Source organism: Erinaceus europaeus, chromosome 14 (genome assembly GCF_950295315.1).
Source record: "Erinaceus europaeus chromosome 14, mEriEur2.1, whole genome shotgun sequence".
Classification (NCBI taxonomy): domain Eukaryota; kingdom Metazoa; phylum Chordata; class Mammalia; order Eulipotyphla; family Erinaceidae; genus Erinaceus; species Erinaceus europaeus.
In genome coordinates, this window is record NC_080175.1 from 96,489,561 (window position 1) to 96,509,739 (window position 20,179).

Consider the following 20,179-nt stretch of genomic DNA (forward strand, 5'->3'; position numbering starts at 1 on the left):
GTCAGGGGCTTGAACCTGGGTCTTTGTACGTTATCACATGTGTGCTCAACCAGGTGCACCACCACCCGGCCCTGGACATTGGATTTTCAAACATGAGATTCCCAGTTGGACCCCTAGCACCTCACAAATCTGTTTTTACAAAGTCGTAAGCGTAACGGCATACCTGGCTGAACGCAGACTCCTAGGCGCAAGCATCTAGGTTCAAGTGTGTTTCCACCTGCAGGGCAGGATTACACAAAGGGTGAAATAGTGAGGCAGGTCTATCTCTTTCTCTGTCCTTCAATATTTCCTCTTCCCCTCTCAATTTCTCTCTTCCTATCAAATCAAAAAAAGAAAAAAAAAGGGGAGGGGGCGGAGACTGGCTACTGGGAATAGTGAGCTTGTTGTGTAGGCACTGAGCCCAGGTGGAAACAGAATTAAATCAAAGAAGAAAACGTTCACATACACTACTTAATAACAAAAGAACTTTATTCCGAGTCCGATCTAATCACATGACTTTTTGGTTGGCCCCCAGGACTATCACTGGGGCTCAGTGCCGGCACTACAAATCCAGGGCTCCTGGTGGCCATCTTTTCCGTTTGATTGGATAGGACAGAGAGAAACTGAGAGAGGAGGGGAAGATAGAGAGGGAGAGAGACTATGAGACATCTGCAGACCTGCTTTGCCACTAGTGAAGCGTTCCCCCTGCAGGTAGGAAGCCAGGGGCTTGAACCCTGGATGGACCCTTGTGCGGGTCCTTATGCTTCGATCATGTGCGCTGCTTAACCCAGTGGGTCACTGCCCAGTCCCCAACAAGGCATTATCAATACTCTTTTTCTTCCAGAAAAAAAAATATATATATATATGGTAATAGCTGCTCTTTATTTGGAATTCATATTGTAAACTCAGATCATCCCTGAATCCTTAAGACATTTAAAAGTCTGTAATTGCTAAGTAAATTACTATAATAGAAATGTCTAGAAACAACAAGTGACATCTGAAGAAAAGCACATTTTAGCTAAGATGTATGTAAGTTAAATATGATGCTGTCTGTGTTGGCTTCTCATTTTCCAAATTCTGCGCTGCAGTCCTAGAGTGTGATGCACGACACTCATGTACTTTACACTGTTAATAAAATGACAGGCTTGAAAATGGCGCACAGTTTGGATGGATATTTTAACAAGGTAAATCCAAATAAAAAACACACAATTGATTAAGAAAAAAGTACACTCCTGGAAGAGAACAAAATTAAAGTTATGGGGCGGAGGGTAGATAGCATAATGGTTATGCAAACAGACTCTCATGCCTGAGGCTCCAAAGTCCCAGGTTCAAACCCCCCCCACCATAAGCCAGAGGTGAACAGTGCACTGGTTAAAAAAATAATAATAATAAAGTTAATAGATATACTGCTAGACTAAAAATTCAGACTAAATTAATGGAAATAGTAATAAGAGTTGGTAGGTGCAGTCTCACCATGCTGCTTACATAAAAAAAGGAGAGGATCTATCTCTCTCCCTTTGAAACGCACACTTTCCTCTAGCATGCTGCAGTTAGCCGCCCAGCCCAGTCAGGTCCTCTTAGTGACAGCCTTGGTATAAGGAATGCATTCACGAAAGGTACGGGTGTTAGATTTAAGTAATGGCTTAGATTGAATACGTGGGTCTTACCATTTAATCATCCAGATAATCTTAGAAGGTAATAACCATTCCCATTTTGAAGATCAGCCAACTGAAGTTTAGGGAAGTTAAGTAGTTTGCTTGCAAATACTGCTCTGCTCAACAGTTGAGTCAAAAAGTTATGGGGGAGGGACACAGACCTTGGTGGTGGAGATGGGGTTCACATACACTCCTATTAAGTTACAGTCTCATAAGTCACTATTTAATTAATATGAGAGGGGGAGAAATGGATCGAGTATCTCAAACTTTTTGATGGGTAGACCACAGCTCTAAGTATATATTCCTTCAATTAAAGCACTTAACACTTCAAATTGGTAATCAGATTGAATTTTAACAGTGGGCTCAAACTGTTGATACATTCGTCATAACAATATGTTCTTTAAAATATTAAATCTCGGGAGTCGGGCTGTAGTGCAGCGGGTTAAGCGCAGGTGGCGCTAAACACAAGGACCAGCATAAGGATCCCGGTTCGAACCCCGGCTCCCCACCTGCAGGGGAGTCGCTTCATAGGCGGTGAAGCAGGTCTGCAGGTGTCTGTCTTTCTCTCCTCCTCTCTGTCTTCCCCTCCCTCTCTCCATTTCTCTCTGTCCTATCCAACAACAACAACAACAATAATAATAACTACAATAAAAAAACAAGGGCAACAAAAGGGAATAAATAAATAAAATAAATATTAAAAAAATATTAAATCTCCTAAAAGCTTAGACCAGGGAGAACAGAAGCATCTGGTGGTGTTACTTTGTAAGATACAGCTATATGTGAATAGCATAAAGGGACATAAATTATGGTGAGGTCTTGGATGTCTTGTATGATACAGCAAATGCTAACAAAGGGATTTTCAAAGTTAACCCAAGTGCCAAATAATTTGGTTATAGCAATCACTATCCATTGCCTTCTTAAACCCTAAGACAACAGGACCCTTCCCCTTCCTCTATAAAGCCCATACATCTCCCAGGCCTGAAACCTCTAGGGTGGGGCTCACTTTCCTGCATGCTTCTCTCAAGTCAGACCAACTGATCCTGCATCTAATGATCCCAACATAATCAACACAACCGGTACCACCTCAGCATGCTTCACTTCGGACTGAGTCCAGAGACGTCAGGCATGGAAGGTCAACTCTTTTTATTTTATTTTATTTTATTTAAAAATCTTCTATTTATTACTGGGTAGAGACAGAGAGAAATTGAGGGGGAGGTAGAGAGGGAGAGAAACAGAGAGACACCTACAGCCCTGCTTCACCACTTTTGAAGCTTGCCCCCTACAGGTGGGGGCCAGGGGCTTGAACCTGGGTCCTTGCGCACTGTAATGTGTGCGCTTAACCAGGTGCGCCACCACCTGGCCCCATGGAAGGTCAACTCTTTAGCTTCATTACTCAGGTGAGACCTTTCCTAGCTCATAGGACTCCTTAACTCCATTCAGGTGGAACACTTCTCAACAAAACCTGAAAACCTAGATATAGACCAGGGCCCATGAGATAGGGCATATGTACATGCATCCAGAAGTTAGGGGGCAATATATACCAGAAAAAGGGCACAGTAATCTGCAGTGAGTCAATAAATGCAGCAAGGAAGTACAAAGAGCTAAAAAGGCTACCAGAAAGTCCCTAAGGAGACGTTTCTACTTAGACCTAGATACTCCCCCTCACCTACTTCCTGTTACACTTCCCTCAATCACTCCAAAGCTAAACTTGTCAGAAAAAGTAAGGACTACAAAAGCTGAATAAGGGCAAGAGACTGGCAATTGACTCTTCAGTCTCTACACTAGTCAGGGAGTCCTGAGATTCCCACACAGACATGACAGGCCTAAACCTCTAACAGATCCCTCTCACCACTGTCACTGGTCATCTCCACCAGGAACAACACAATGCACTCCTCCGTGGGCCCCATAGGACCTTGTCCTCAATATGGCTCAACAATGGTAGGGAATGGTCCATTCTCTGAAAGGAGGTTGGACAACATACTCTAACTACTACTCGAGGAAGATGGGTCCTGAAATGAGTGCAGCCTGGAATGTTACCAGCCGTGACCACAGAATGTGAGCTCAGACCTACAGGGATGCAGAGGTTACACAGGCTCCTGTGCTGAATGTGGGCCCCAGATCAAACCGATGGGGCTTACAGTTAACAGTATTTATACACTTTCTCCATAGTTGGGAGCTACTCTCTTCCCTAATCCAGCTTTCTAGTCCTTTTTCCAACTGTGACACCATCGCCCCAGACAATAACTTAGGTCACCTGCATATTAGCTGTCAGGCTCAGGCAAAAACTAGTAAAGTCATGGGCCCCTTGGAATAGACCTAAAATAGACCTACTAGCTTTTTCCAAAACACAGACCCCAAATCTTCACCTGCAATATTCTTTGTCATAAGATTCATGATTAGTCAATAACTTGTTCTGCTTTATATCTTAACTCTTTTATCAGCCACCAGGTTCCAGATGCCACCACAAATGCCAATCTGACTCTCCTGGGCAGAGGACCCCACCAATGTGTCCTAGAACCCTGCCTCCCCGGAGCCCTGCCCCACTAGGGAAAGAGAGAGACAGGCTGGGAGTGTGGATCCACCTGTCAATGCCCATGTTCAGCGGGGAAGCAATGACAGAAGCCAGACCTTCCACCTTCTGCATCCCACAATGACCCTGGGGGTCCATAATCCCAGAGGGATAGAGAATGGGAAAGCTATCAGGGGAGGGGGTGGGATACAGAGTTCTGTGGGTGGGACTTGTGTAGAAATGTACCCCACTTATCCTATAGTCTTGTCAATATTTCCCATTTTATAAATAAAATTTTAAAAAAGTTATGGGGCCGGGTGGTAGCACAGCGGGTTAAGCACACATGGTATGAAGCACAAGGACCGACCGGTGCAAATATCCTGGTTCAAAGCCCAGGTTCCCCACCTGCTGGGGGAGGGGGGAGCTTGGGCATCGCTTCACAAGTGGTGAAGCAGGTCTGAAGGTGCCTATCTTTCTCTCCCTCCCTCGCTCCTTTCTGGATTTCTCTCTGTCCAATCCAACAACAACAGCAATAACAATAAAAACAAAGGGCAACAAAAGGGAAAAAATGGCCTCCAGGAGCAGTGGATTCACAGTGCAGGCGCCGAGCCCCAGCGATAACATTGGAGGCAAAAAGAAAAAAAAAAAAAAAAAAAAACATACATATATACACAAACACACACACATATATAGATTTTTTTCCCCCCGCCATTTAAAGAGAAAGGCTTACAGGTTCAGAGACAGCTTACTGCTCTATGCATGATTCGCGTCATATAAACTTAAATCTTGGACACTAGACATCCAACTCCCCCAATTAAACTTCACTGCCTACTTACTAGTTTCCTCACTGCCTCAGTGATTATTCAGTTCGCTTTTCTGACAGTGTCTCTATGTATGGTTTCCTTCTCCATGGGGGTGGGGGTGGGCAGTCAGTCCAGTAGAATTAGGACTGGTTTAGCCCTGACAGGCACTGACTTTTGGATGCACTTTTATTGTCTTTAACGTGGAATATCCAATCTGATATATATATATATATATATATATATATATATATATATATATATATATATATATATATTACTCAGTATCACACTCCCACACTTAATCCTTCTATCCACAATCTGCATTAGAATACTTCTTGAATTTAGTATGGTTAAATGCCTAACTTGTACCCTCCCTTGGAGATCCCTACCCAGCAGTATCAGTATTAAGTATACTATATATATATATATATTTCATATATATACATATATATGTATTATATATAGCAAATAAAGCATTCCCATAAAATAATAAGCATTTAACTGACTACAGAAGATTTTACATTATTTATAGATTTATGCTAACAGATTCACTGTAGCCTTATAAAAAGATTTTTCTTAGTTTAAATTTTACTGGCACTACCTAATTAATACACTGGTCCACACTGACCATGAATAGCAGCATGAGAAAGTTATACAACTCTATCTACGTCCCGTACGGATGCATCCAGTTTGGCTTGCCTTATATTCTATTTGACTAGGAATTAAGATTTTACTGTAGCTACATGTGGAACCCTGAGCTAGTATCAACATAATTATTATTTATTTTAGAACAGGAAAATCGGGCAGAGGGATGATACCATGTAATAAAAAGCCACTGATTATTATTTTTTTAAAGAGATATTTATTTTTATTTTAGCGAGGGGGAGGAGCCAGGACAAAAGAGAGAGAGGGCACCACCAGAGTACCTCTCCGCTCTAGCTGACAGTGGTGCTGGGAACTGAACTTGGGACCTCAGAGCCTTAGGCATGAGTCTTTTATAAAACTACTATGTGGTCTCCCCAGCCCCAAATGATCAGTTTTTCATAAGTTAGGTCATTCTGCGGTTTAGTCTAGCTCAGCTACTAAACAGTTTTATAACTGCGATAAAATGATAACCTCTCTAAAACTCAGTCTTTTCAATCTGTTGAATATATTCTTTACATCAAGTGATTTCCTAGAGCCCTAGTGCTTGAAATCGTGGCTCACTATCCGATTTGGAGAAGTGTCGCCCACTTATGTAAAGTACTCAGGAGTAACTTTCACTTTATGGCACCAACTAGTAGTCAGAATACATGCCCAGTGTTGGTTTTCTCCAGATTTTAATGCACCCAAGATTTCTTTGGCTAAAGTTAATGTGCAGCTTTTTTCAGTGTTCACAAAAATAATAACCCACCTAGAATCACAAAATGAATTTCATAAGAACTCTCACAGGTTAAAAAAAAAAAAATTCAGTTATCATGCTAGATTAGCCAGAAGAAATAGGATGGAGAGGCGAGTGAAAAGGAGGTCTCCCCAGGCTTTTCTCTGTGTGAATAAAGATATGCAGACGCTGTCACAGAGCTGAACTACTCGAACTGGAAAAAATAAATTCATAAGCAGAGTTCCTAGGCTGGTTCAAAAACACCACAGTTTTGTTCTTTCACAAAGACAAATAATCACTACCATAAGCACAGCATAAACAGACACCTTCACCAGGCCTGAGAGTACAGTTGGGATGGCTGAGTAGATTTGACTTATGGGACCTACAGAAATGTCTTGGGTGCCGGGGACAGTGCTGAGCAATATGGGTCTGCCAGGATACAAGACAATGCCCACAACAAACAAGGCACTGCCAATATACGGTGACGCTGGTCATCGATGTCATCTACTTTGGTCTAACGACTAGGTCTTCTCATGTATTCTCAACTTTTTCTTTTTTTTCTTCTTAATTTTTTAAATGTATTTTCCCTTTTGTTGCCCTTGTTGTTGTAGTTATTGTTGTTGTTATTGATGTTGTTGTTGGATAGGACAGAGAGAAATGGAGAGAGGAGGGGAAGACAGAGAGAGGGAGAGAAAGACAGACACCTGCAGACCTGCTTCACCGCCTGTGAAGCGACTCCCCTGCAGGTGGGGAGCCGGGGGCTCGAACCGGGATCCTCACGCCGGTCCTTGCGCTTTGTGCTACGTGCGCTTAACCCGCTGCGCTACCACCCGACTCCCAACTTTTTCTCTTTTTAACATCAAATACGCGTACGGCATGCATTGCTTTAGAAAGGTTCTTTAGACAGCAAAGTCTGTAAGATAATTACCAAACTGAAAACTAGAATATGTCTGGAACACATGTTACTCTGGAAAAGGACACACTCTGATTCTTTGTCCTATGCCTAATTTTTCTACTACATTTTCTCAATCTTACTTTTTCCCATAAGATAAAAGCTCTCACAAAGTGAAATGTACAGGAAGACAGCGCTGATGACTTCGATGGCTTGTGTCCAACTGGAAACAATCAAGAAGAAGGAATTATTATTTCTGCAGCCCTGTTCATTTTCATGATGCTGAAACCAGGGCTGCGTTCTCCTCTGGGACTGGAGGCAGGGGTCTTTGCTGCCTTTTCTGACTTCTGGAATCTAACTCTTTCCTGGTTTCAGACTCCTCTCTCTCCACATTTAAGGCCAACAGGCTGCAAATCTATGTGTCTCAATTAGCTGCATTAAAAAACAAACAAACAAACAAACAAAAGATTGGGAAACATTCCTTCCTTTTTTTTAATAGGTGACATGATGTCAAGTAGCTAAATTTTAATCAATACTTTTGCTATTTAACAAATGCTTTCAGAATATCTATTCACCCATTTACTATGAACGTCATCTGGGAGCACAGCTAAGCTAACCAACGTCTATGACCTCTACACCTCCAGGGACCATCCACTGCAGGATGTCTGTAGTACTTTCAGGAAAGGAAGTCCCACGTGTAAATGGATGTGTAAGACCTAAGAAATGTAAAGCTCTATACTGATCTCCTTAGTACAAACGCAGGTAACAGAAAACAACTTGAATGTCATTAGTGAACTAGTCTGTCTGTCCTCTCTCCTAAAGGAAGTACTCAGACGATCACAAAAGAACCAGGAAGGGTGGAGAGAAGGCAAAGGGACCTGTGGTTCACATGTGGCAAGAGGCTGGAACAAGAGGCAATTCTTCTCTTCCCTTGGAGGACAGAGTCACACATAACTGCCAAGTGCGGCGGAGACCACATTGCAGGAATGCAGCACAGGTCAGCAGGGGCTTAAGAACACATACTTCCAGCATATAGTAAAATATCAAAGCATCTACTTAATTTACACAAACAGCCACACTGAATTTTATAAGTCTGTCCAAGAAATACTCACAGAATTAAAAGAAAAAAAAAAAGAGGTTACAATTTCCTTTCTCACAACACAATCAAATCGTACCTAAAACTAGTAAAAGAATAAAAACATTTCTTCGAATTCTTTAATAGAATCTAAGGGGGTAAAGAGAAGACCGACCTTTCCTTTGAGCGAACAGCTCTCTTTTAAGTTCTCTGTCTTCCGTTACACAGGACTTATAGTAATGTAATGTATGGCTGAAAAATAATTAAAAATGATTTCTTAAACTAGTTAGGTCCATAAGCACCTCCGTGCCTTCATCCATTCATCTTGTGGGTGACAAATCTCACATCAGCTTGAATTTCATTTCTGTCTGACATGCTTCAAGCAGTGAAGCAGATTAGTGCCTCACAATACTTCACAGGGTCTCCTGACCAAGCAGGTATGTTCCTTTCAGCAAAAATTCCTTATTCAAATGAACTCTCCTGGACAGAAGTAAACAAAGCTGTACCCTACTGCTCTCGCACACTTCCCATTCATTTATTCCTTTTTCCCCCACTCTCTTTCTTTACTTAGACTTACAGCACGTGCCACAGAAAGCGTGCATGCTGAATATTCCTGGGGTGTCACAATAGGTAATATACAATAAAACCGATTACAACCTACCTTTCTTTCACAGCAGTGGTGCCAAGCACAGGTACACCGGAGCAATCAATTTGGTCTGCAGACAGTAAGGCTTTCATAGAATACTAATGTCAAATCTCTTCTCTCTCTCCTTTGCCTTGACTCCCCAATGCCCAGGTCCCGACCAATACAAGGAGGAGGGCGGTATGTCTTCTGCTGAGATAACCACAACTACTAATCAAGTCTACGTGTACAAGGGCACAGAAGTAAGCCTCCCGGCTTGAGTCAGGGCTTGAAAGCAGCTAAGCAAATGCAAGATACATGGTCAGAAGAAAACACACACAGGCACACAGACACACACAGGCACACTCAGGAGCACACACACACACACACACTCACAGGCACACACAGGCACAGGCACACACGGAGGCACAGGCACACACGGAGGCACAGGCACACACAGAGGCACAGGCACACACACGTACAGGCACACACACACACAGGCACACGCAACACACAGGCACACACAGGCGCACACACACACAGTCGCACACACACACACACAGGCACACACACAGGCACATGCACACAGGCACACACACACACACACACACACACAGTCGCACAATACACACAGGCACACACACAGTCGCACACACACACACAGGCACACACACAGGCACATGCACACAGGTACACACACACACACACACACACACACCAAGCACATGCCATGAAAATACAGATGTGTCAGCTTCAGTGAGTCGATTCATCACTTTTTCCTGATAGTTATATACATATTTAATATCAGGAACACAGAAAGTCTCCTGTTGAACTGAGGGTTTCGATCCAACACCACACAACAACTACGCTTTTCCAGAAATGAGAACTGCAATCAGTATTCTTTGCGCTACACTGACCATTAGTTTTTGAAACATAACATTAATCTAAATTGGATTGCCAGCACAGATTTAGATGAACTTACACTTTCAATTACTAGCATAGGGTTAATACACTCAGCAGAGGTTCTTGAGGGGTTTTTTTTTGCACTGGAAAAGGTACTCTAACAGCTGGAGTCTACCTCTTCCAGAAAAACATGCGTTATTACCAATAATGAAAGTAGCTCCAGAAACTTTTCATTTATCCTAAGTTTTTACATTAAGTGGAATCCCAAGCTTTAAAAAAAAAAAATCTTCAGAAATTTTTCAGACCTAAAAAAAAATCATTTAGAAAGCATCTTTAACACTTGATCTCATTATGGTAGTACTGTAGCTCAGAAATTCAGAAATGTGCGGTTCTTCCAATTAAAGATTTCTCAGTTGGCTCAGGTTTTTTAAAATTCAAAATAACACACACACACACACACACACAACCACACACCAAAACAATGGGTCAAGTAGGGTAATAACAGAAGTTGTTAAATGCTGTCTAGCAGTCCACATCACTAATTCTTCTTTGCCTGTCTTTTGAAATAACTCTTGAAAGGTGCTGCTGGCCAAGGGACTGCGAAGTAAACAATAGTTTAGAACAAAATATTCCAGATAACTAACTGGGTAGCCAGAGAAACTTATGTGGAAGTTTCCTAAACACATTCTATTTTCCTGTTTGAAACAAACAAACAAAAGCAACCTGCCTTACAGTTGCAAAATCCCATGTACCTTATTCCTGCACTTCTCAAAAAAAAAAAAAAAAATCAGCAGGAATTATTAAGAAACAGGGTTTTAAATAAAGTATTGCAATAATGCTTGATCGATAGTGATGCATTTGTCCTTGACACTCTGACCGCGTCCTCAAGCTACTGTCATGGGATATCATGTCATTTCCCCACCTGGCTCATGACCTTGTCCTCTAAATGACCTAGAGCTTCTCTCAAGTAGCAGGAGGCCCCTCCCTGCCGGCTCAGCAAGGTCGAATGGGTCAGCGTGTCCTCATCTGTAATCCACCACCATTTGTCAGCAGGGAGGCTGGAGGAGGCAGGCTTGCTACAAGGAGAGAATGCCCAATTAGGCAGCTGTCACACAAAGCAGAGGCTGCAAAATTATCCCCTGTCAAAAGAAAGAGCAGCTGCGGGTGCCAATTACAGCAACCTTCCAACCCTTTAGGTACTGGAAACTACACAGAAGTAAATGAAGAACAATTAGTGATAACAAATCGATGAATTAGGACAGTAAATTAGAAATTACTAGCAGGTGAGCTTGGGTCAGACATGACAGAAGGGCGAACTAGACTCCCGGCAAGGGCAGGGGTGCTCACAACCACTTCCTTGCACAGAAATTTCACCTCCAGCATTTACTTTTTTGCAAACCTAAAAATCTTTGAGGATACCCATACCTCAAATTAGGAGGCCTGTGTTAGTTTCACGGGCTAATCAAGTGATTTCTTGAGAGGAGGAAGAGTTTTTGAAATATTAGTAAGTTTAGTTAATTCTAACTTGCTCTTCCTATAAAATTCATAGGAATTATCCAACTTAAAAAGTGTGGATCACAAAATCTAAAGTATCAATCGAAATAACCCCAGTTAAAATATACCCAGCTCCTTCCCTGATTCTCCTTAACTCACGACTACAAGAAAACACGGCAAGAAAGCAACCGTGTTTGAGTTCAGTTCCTCTAGAGTGACTGCAATGTGCAGGTCTTCAATGTGTGTTTCAACTACAGTCATTTTCACCTTGAGGGTTCTGCTCTAATCTCATCAAGGTGATAGGCATTGAAGTCTCAAGGATAGAAAGTCAAATGGCTTGCACCCTTATCCAGCCAACAAAAAAGGACAAAATGGGGAACTAAACCCCACACAAGAAAGGTAACTAAATATATGCCCAATATTTACAGATACATTTTTCTGTGACTTACAAAAACTATATACACCCACACACAACTTTCCGTAGTTCCCTGTAAACTTTTTTTTTGTTTTTTTTAAAGAAAAAGTACTTGTCTTTCTACATCAATTCTTGGAAAGGTAAGAAACCTGAATGGGACTCTTACTTTGAAGAAAAAAAATTAAGTGTGAATTATTCAATCAGGATTCCAAACCACAAATAGGTAAAAACAAGGATGAAAATAAGGCAATCAACGCTAATAAATAAAGAAGTGTTTGCCAGAAAGTTTCTAGGTCTTACTTCATAAGTCATTTGACAAAATTTCCAAGGAGATAAAATGTCACAGTGAGAAAATATCTCCATTAAAAGCTCATCCTAGGCTGAAGGGAGGTAGCTCACAGTTTCAGAGAACAGAATTTGCATGCCTGAGGCCCTGGATGTTCTAAATTTAATCCTTGAACCACAAACTGGAGTTGAGTGGGGCTCTCATTTCTTCTCTCTTAAAAAAAAAAAAAAAGGCAAATAACCTTTAAAAGTTCATTTAAGAAACTGACTTAGAAGTTACATTCCACCTTTTTACAAAAGAGGTTAGTTAGAACTTTTCTCCAGCTTAGAATGAAACCCTCTAAAGTCTGATATCAGGAACTTGAAGAAAGGGCAAGTGGACAGGAATGAAGGAGTTAATGCCTTTAGAATTCAGCTTCCATCATACATGGGTGACTATCTCTTTAAATAATTCAAATCCTCTCCATCAACTACAAAGCTGTTTTGAAGCCATTTAGCTTTGTTCTTTACATGTGTTCTAATTAAGAAATGACCTTGTCATCACACACACCAGAAATCCGGGATTATTTCCTACAGCACAAATTCACAGAGCCCCCAAAAAGAAGAAAAAGGGGGTGGGGGGGTCCTTCCTTAGTTCCTCACTAACGGAAGTTGTTGGTTGGCTGAATGCTGAAGCAGTTTTACCGCATCATTTTTTTTGTTGTTGTTGTGAATGTCACGGGGCGGGTTAGTGTGACCTTGAGCTGCACCAGAAGCACAGCAAGGGTCGGGATGCCTGCAGGCACCCTTGTACTGGATTTGCAAGACAAAAACCTTCAAACTGGCTGAAGGACATCTTAAATCTCTTCAAAGGTTTTCCGAACTAATCTGGGCTGCTCTTAGCAGGATCTGTGCCAATGTGAGAAGCAAAATTAAAAACAAGGTCTTTGACAGGATGTTGTCTCTTCTTAACCCTTCCCAAGCAGAACAGAACAAATCGCAAGCATTCTGGAGAGATAGATGGTTTACCCAGAAGCATTCTTTCATAACAAATTATATAAGCTAGCATTCCCACTGCACTTATGGGGAAAAAAAAAAATACAGCACCATCCTTTTTTCTTGACCATATTTTAAGTGTGGTGAATGAAAAAAGCTCTATTTGTATGTTTAAGGCTTGCAGCACAATGATAGGTTAAGAACAGGGATATGTCATATTTACATCCATCAGTATAATCTCCAAAATTTTCTTATAAAAAATAAGCTTCTAGTTGGTTAAGTCAAACTTCATGCTATATACAATCACTGATGAAAATCAAAACAGGTAAAGAAAACTAGATCATTTATTTATTAAATTCCTTATTCTTTGCATGACAGATACACTGTTCAGAAGGGAAAATCAAATTAGTGAATGTGGGCATAGGTAAAACAATATCTCAGCTTTGTTAAAAACAAACAAACAAACAAAAACACCACTACTAACACTTTGTTGTGGTGGTATAGTATTTCCAAGGCATGAGCTGAAAGAAATGTATTAATGGCAGCACAGGGTATGAGTCTTCCCTGGAAATGCCCTGAAAGTTGAATTTAGTAGTTAAAGCTCTCAAGAAATAGTCGAGGGGGGTGGGTGGCGGCACACCGGGTTAAATGCACATGGCACACAGCGCAAGGACAGGAGCAAAGATCCCAGTTCGAGCCCCTGGCTCCCCACCTGCAGGGGGGTCGCCTCACAGATGGTGAAGCAGGTCCGCAGGTGTCTGTCTTTCTCTCCCCCTCTCTGTCTTCCCCTCCTCTCGCCATTTCTCTCTGTCCTATCCAACAACAGCAATAACAAATGAACAACAGCAAATGGAAAAAAGATGGTATTCGGAACAGAGGATTCCTAGTGCAGGCACAGAGCCCCAGCGATAACCCTGGAGGCAAAAACAAACACACAAAAAAGCCAACTTTAAAATGCAGTATTTAAAGATGTCTGTTATCACACATACTTATTAGCATCTGCTAGACTGATTTAGTGTAAAATAGTGTAAGGTCACACTACATTCGATACAGTGTATTTATTAAGGTTCAATGAGTTGTCGATTCAGGATTTTGCTGAATCTACTCACTTGAATCCAAATATGTTTTTCCAAATGGGACAGGAAAGGACAAAGCACTAACTTCATAAGTAGGTAAGAGTAGACTGAACTATACGTGTCAATTGCTTCTTTGGTCTCTGAGCAAAAAGAGCCACAGCATACACGACTAAATGCTAAAGGATAAAGTTTTCCAAGATGTCTAGAACTAACCTTGACATGTAGAGCTAAGGTCAACGGAGGCCCCGGAGGCTTTCTGAGAAGTGGAGAGCTGTTCCTATTGCCTTAAAGAGTGAGATTTAGGGCATCTCCAGAGGAGGATAAAAGGATCTTTTCATCAAAGAAACCTGGGTGTCAGGGTGAGTGTCTACAGCATCTGGCTTTCTCCTGAGTCATCCTCTCCTGGTCATGTGCTTGCTGCCCTCACCTCTCTCCTTGATGCCTCAGGCTCTTAAAACCATTTCTCAGGTCAAGATAGAAAAAACCCTCTCATTCTAGAATTGACAGTCATGTAAATTCTCTAAACTCATGTAATATGCCTTGTGCCTTAGAAGAATACAAAGGACTAGGAGAAAACCCCTCCCCACTCTGTCAATACTTAGGCTGAAATCTGTTTCAAGAAAGAGGTGGTCTGGGCGGTGGTGCAGTGGATAAAGCACTGGACTCTCAGGCACGAGGTCCTGAGTTCCAATCCCAGAAGCACATGTACCAGAGCGATGTCTGGTTCTTTCTCTTCTCCTGTATTTCTCACTCATAAGTAAAGTCTTTTTTAAAAAAGGGGAAAAACTGGGGAGTGAGGGAACTCTAGGATAAAACATAGCCTGGGCAGCAACTCAGTTTTCAGTTCACATGTGGATGGGCAGTGATGATCTAAAAAAAATTAACGAGTAAAGACTGACCAGGCAGAAGAGACTGGTAACCACCAGAGGTTACAATAACAGCAAAGGGAGGTACGGGCTGAGTAGGCAGATATGAGAAGGGATGACCTAATGGGACTGAACATCGGACTACAAATTCAATTAGTACCATGGGATGTTGAAGAGCGGAGTGCACTAGTGTGGAGAGGCATTGGAAGACTCAACGGGCCTGAGTCAGTAAGACAGCTCACCAGAGAGCAGGCCTGCTTTGCCAGCCCAGGTTGGAGCCTGGCCCCTTCTGAAATGAGTGAAGTTTCAGTGCTATGTCTCTGTCTCTCTCTCCCTCCCCCCCCTTGTATGTATGTGTGTGTGTGTATGAAAAAAATTAGATCAGAGTGCTGAAGCCCCAGAAGAAAAATTTAAATAATATAGCCAATTAATTAAGTTTAAAAAAACAACAAACTACTGCCATCTCAAGTGAAGTGTGCAACACTCTGCTACGTGATTTGTAATAACTTTCAAGAATCCAACAGAGGCATTTAACAAAGCTGGCATCAAAACTCGCTGCAGATTTAAGTTCTGTACACTTCACATAACAATTTTTGTAAGTATCTGATAAGGTACTATTAAAATAGCAGTGTGGGGAGTCAGGCAGTTAGCGCAAAAGGGTAAGCGCAAGGACAGGCCTAAGGATCCTGGGTTCGAGCCCCTGCAGGGGAGTCGCTTCACAGGTGGTGACAGGTGTCTGTCTTTCCCTCCCCCTCTCTGTCTTCCCCTCCTCTCTCCATTTCTCTCTGTCCTATATAACAATGAGCACATCAACAACAACAACAACAATCAAACAACAAGGGCAACAAAAGGGAAAATAAATAATAATTTTAAAAAGACAGTGTGGCCCTTTTCTGAACAGAGTTCAGGACACATGCCCATTGGCTGTTCAGAGAGAGATCTGGGGCTGGCAAAGCCGCTTACCTGGACAGTGTGCCTACCTGGGCAGGCGCACCAGCCAGGTTCCAGCCCAGTCCACATCACACTGTGCTTGGCTGTCTTTTCCTCCATCTGTCTGTCTTTCTATCTGAAAAGTTGGCCAGGAGTGGTGAAGGCCAGGGATGGAGGTGGGGAGAAACAAGATGAAAATGAAAAAAAAAAAAAAAAAAAAAAAAAGAATGAAAAGATGACTGGCTTAAATTTCACGCAGCTGCTGGAATGAATACTAAGAAGGGAGTAAACCAAGCGGCGTTCACCAGGGGCCTACGAGTTTCGGGGGACACTGGCAGAAAAGAAAACGTCTTGGGACATTTTAAGAACTTTCCGCGTTCAGTTTATCACTTATCGAGGAAGTTCCTCAAGCATAGCTTACACTAGGGCACCACGACACAGTGAAAAGCCAGTGAGTGAAGCAAGAACAGTGAGCTCTCAGTCAATAAACAGCCTGAACGAACGAGTAGCATCTTGGTACTCCCATGCAGCTGACTGGTACACGATGCAATCCCAGAACTCTCTGGAAAGGCCCAAGTACCCACATAATCTAAAGAGTCGTCAAATACTCTAGAGACTGACTGTCCTGCTAAGACCTCGGGAAGAATTTAACAGAGTATCAGCCAAGGTAAGAGTGTAGACAGGGAAAAAGAACGGGAGTCAGTAGGGCCAAGTGCCTATTTGCCAGAGAGCAGACTGTACTCTCAGGAAAGGAGAGCCAGTGTCAGGGATCATGTTGAGGCAAGTAGAGGGGAAGGTCAGACAAAGGAGAGGAGGAAAGATTTAAAGCAAGAGTTCTTAAATCACCCAAAGGATAAGTAACTTGCGTGAAATCATCACAAAATAGCCAGACATCCAAATCCGCTCAAGGAACAATCATCACAGGAGAAGTAGCTGGAGGTTCACAAATCAAAAATAAATAAATAAATAAATTAATTAATTAATTTTAAAAAAAAAAGGTCTAGCTCTTGAAAGCCAAGGTACTGACAGGACACAGCTAGGAATGACCTTACAGAGTAACCACAAATAAAATGACTTCTCCTTGAGTAAGCATCTCTGTCCTACAACTGCCAAGCCAACCCTGGGAATTAGTTCCAGCACATTCTATGTCTAGACGTTAATAGAAGGGGTAGGTAATATGATAAGCCCTGCAGATACTAAACACGCACACACACACATTTACCAATTCACAAACACAAGAGATAAGCCGCAACCTTATTGAAACACAACTATGAGATGTTCTGGTGGTCATCAGACAAGGAAATAGTTGCCAAGTATCAGTCTTCAGAGTAGGATCATCAAGGGTCCTCACAGTCCACTGAGGACACACATAGAGACTACTGGCCCAACTCTCAACTATAACCTGCTTTTCTGCCTTCTTCCAAGAGTCTGCAGTGGCCTTGTTACTGCATGCTGAATGGCTAGTGGAATGTCTCCTTGTATATTGTTCTGTTTTTTAATTTTTTTTATTATCTATACATTTATTGGATAGAGACCGTCAGAAATGGTGAGAGGAGGGGGTGATGGGGGAGACAGAGAGACAGACCTGCAGTCCTGCTTCACCACTGGCAAAATTTTCTCCCTACAGGTGGGGACTGGTGGCTCTAACCCAGGTCCTTGAGCATTGTGACATGTGTGCTCAACCAGGCGCGCCTCCACAGGGCCCCAATATCTTTATGTTTCAATCTTTCCTCAATTTAAAATTCTAGTCTGGTAAATACTGATCTTTATAAACAAAGTTTCTTTTGGGCCCTCTCTCTATAAAAAGCTCTAAGAGGATCTGAGACCTTTTAAAAAGCTAAAGAATGACGGATTATCTGATGAATTAAAGTCTAAGTACAATCTCAACTTTCATCTTCAAATAAAAAAAAAACTGTTTTAACTAGAGCACTGCTCAGCCACAAATAAAGTTCTACTTTCAAAATTTCAAGAATTTATACTAAGCCAATGCCAGCTATATACTATTTTAGAATAGGAAGAAACACCTTAATGACCTGAGTGGAGAAAGAAAAGAAAGGGAGGGCTGGGGAGACAGCATAATGGTTAAGCAAAAGCCTTTCAAGTCTGAGGCTCTGAGGTCCCAGGTTCAATCCCCAGCACCACTATAAACTATGTTTGGGTCCCTATCTATCTATCTATCTATCTATCTATCTATCTATCTATCTATCTATCTTTCCTTATGTATCTACTCTTTCTCATTAAAATAAAATAAATATTTAAAAAAACAAAGACATCTTAGAGGATAGTCCTACTAGACTGAAGAAGACTAAACGCCATTCCTTCTAGCCGCTATTATTTTGGATTTCCTAGACAACTAACAAATATTTATAAAGAAGTTATACAACATATTAAATACTAAAGACAGAAGGATGGCCAAAGAATACATCAGTCCTCAGTGGGTTCTCAATCCAGTCAGGAGAGAAACACAGTAGCAGCGACACTATGAGATAGCACTGTGTGAGGGAAAGGCGTGAACAAAACGGAAAGAGCACAAGAGGGCAAGTTATTGGGAAGAAGATGAGCTTTTTAAAACACAGCCTGAGTCTTCTTAATATACAGGCTGTGTATTTGATATGCGGACTCTCTCAAAAGCCTAGACCAAGTAGATCAGAGGCAACCAGTCGCACAGCTATTTACAAGATACTGGGTATTATACAGCAAACCCTAACAAAAGGACTTTTCAAAGTTAACCCAATTACCAAATAATGTGATAACATTAACTATCGATTGTCTTTCTGAACCCTAAGACAGCAGGAACCTCACATCTCCACTATAGAGCCTATATTTCTCCCAGTCCTGGAACCTTAGGATAAGGCCCACTTTCCCGCATGCCTCTCCCAATCCATATCAAATAATATTGCATCTGTGGATCGCAACCTCATCAACGCAACGATTGCCACCTCAACATGCTTCAGCTCAGATTGTGTCCAGAGACTTCAGGTGTGGAATGACAACCCTTCAGCTTCATTACTCAGGTGAGACCTTTCCTTTCATAGCATTCTCTAATTCCATCCCAGGTGGGTCACTTTCTAACAAAGTCCCAAAACCTAGATATACACCAGGTTCTGAGAGAGAGCTTATGTTCACGTGTATCCATAAACAAGTGCAAAATATAGAACTGAAAGCAGAAGTACACTAGAGGTTGCAGTGAGTACCCCCCCAACACTTCCTCTCCACTATTCCAAGCTTTGGGTCCATGATTGCTCAACAACTTGTTTGGCTTCGTATGTTAACTCTCTTTTCAGCCAACAGGCTCCAGATGCCATCAGGATGCCGGCCAGGCTTCCCTGGACTGAAGACCCCACCAATGTGTCCTGGAGCTCAGCTTCCCCAGAGACCCACCCTACTAGGGAAAGAGAGAGGCAGACTGGGAGTATGGATCAACCAGTCGATGACCATGTTCAGCAGTGGGGAAGCAATTACAGAAGCCAGACCTTCCACCTTCTGCAACCCACAAGAACCCTGGGTACACGCTCCTAGAGAATGGGAAAGCTATTGGGGAGGGGATGGGATATGGAGATTGGGTGGTGGGAATTGTATGGAGTTGTACCCCTTCTACCCTATGGTTTTGTTAATGTATCCTTTCTTAAATAAAAAAATAAATTTATAAAAAAAAAAAAGATGAGTTGGAGAAGTGAGAAGACAACACTGGTCATGCACAGAGGTGGCACCAGCCAGGACTCTGCCAGTGGACAAAGAAGATACACACACCCTTAGGGCAGTGGAAGGACTATCAATCCCAGCAGGAACGTACGGAACTACAGAGCTCCTTCCAGAAACTTTAATTAACTACAACAAGCAAACAAACAGAAATTATGTGTATATCATACGATCTGACAAGGTAGTGTGACACCTGTTGAATCTGAATTTGGACTAATGAGTTTGAATGTCTGTGTCTTAATTTCCAATGTGTCACAGACAGAACCATTTAAAGATTCAATTTACTAAAGTAAAGGAAAACAAACAAACAACAACTGAGCATTCAATACAGACAGCTGAATCTGTAATCCTCTTAAGAGGATAGATAGTAGGGAAGATGGCTATGTCAAGAGGTAATAAAAGTGGGCGGTGTTAGATAGCATAATGCTCCAAAGTCCCAGGCTCAGTCCCCTTCACCACCATAAGCTAGAGCTGAGCAATGCTCTGCTTAAAAAAAATAAGCAAACAAACAAATAAATATCAAGAGATGAAAGCTTAAAACCAGAAGACTGAGGCTCTACATGTCTGGTCTATGAAAAGCCTAAGAAGTGTGAAGTTCAATCCCAGATACCACTTCATGTGTGAACTGAACAGTGCTCTGG

At 42.0% G+C, this 20,179-nt stretch overlaps 1 protein-coding gene across 9 annotated transcripts in view; it reads right to left on the bottom strand.

The window, feature by feature from the left end:
- The window catches only part of NRIP1 (nuclear receptor interacting protein 1), a 110,059-nt gene that overhangs the window by 37,286 nt on the left and 52,594 nt on the right, over positions 1-20,179 (bottom strand). For 2 of the 9 annotated variants that reach the window (XM_060172148.1, XM_060172149.1), the window contains exon 3: positions 10,721-10,874. The exons of the other annotated variants lie outside the window; for them this stretch is intronic. The gene's annotated coding sequence lies outside the window, so the exon portion shown is untranslated. The remainder of the gene's footprint in view (positions 1-10,720; positions 10,875-20,179) is intronic. 9 annotated transcript variants of the gene reach the window in all.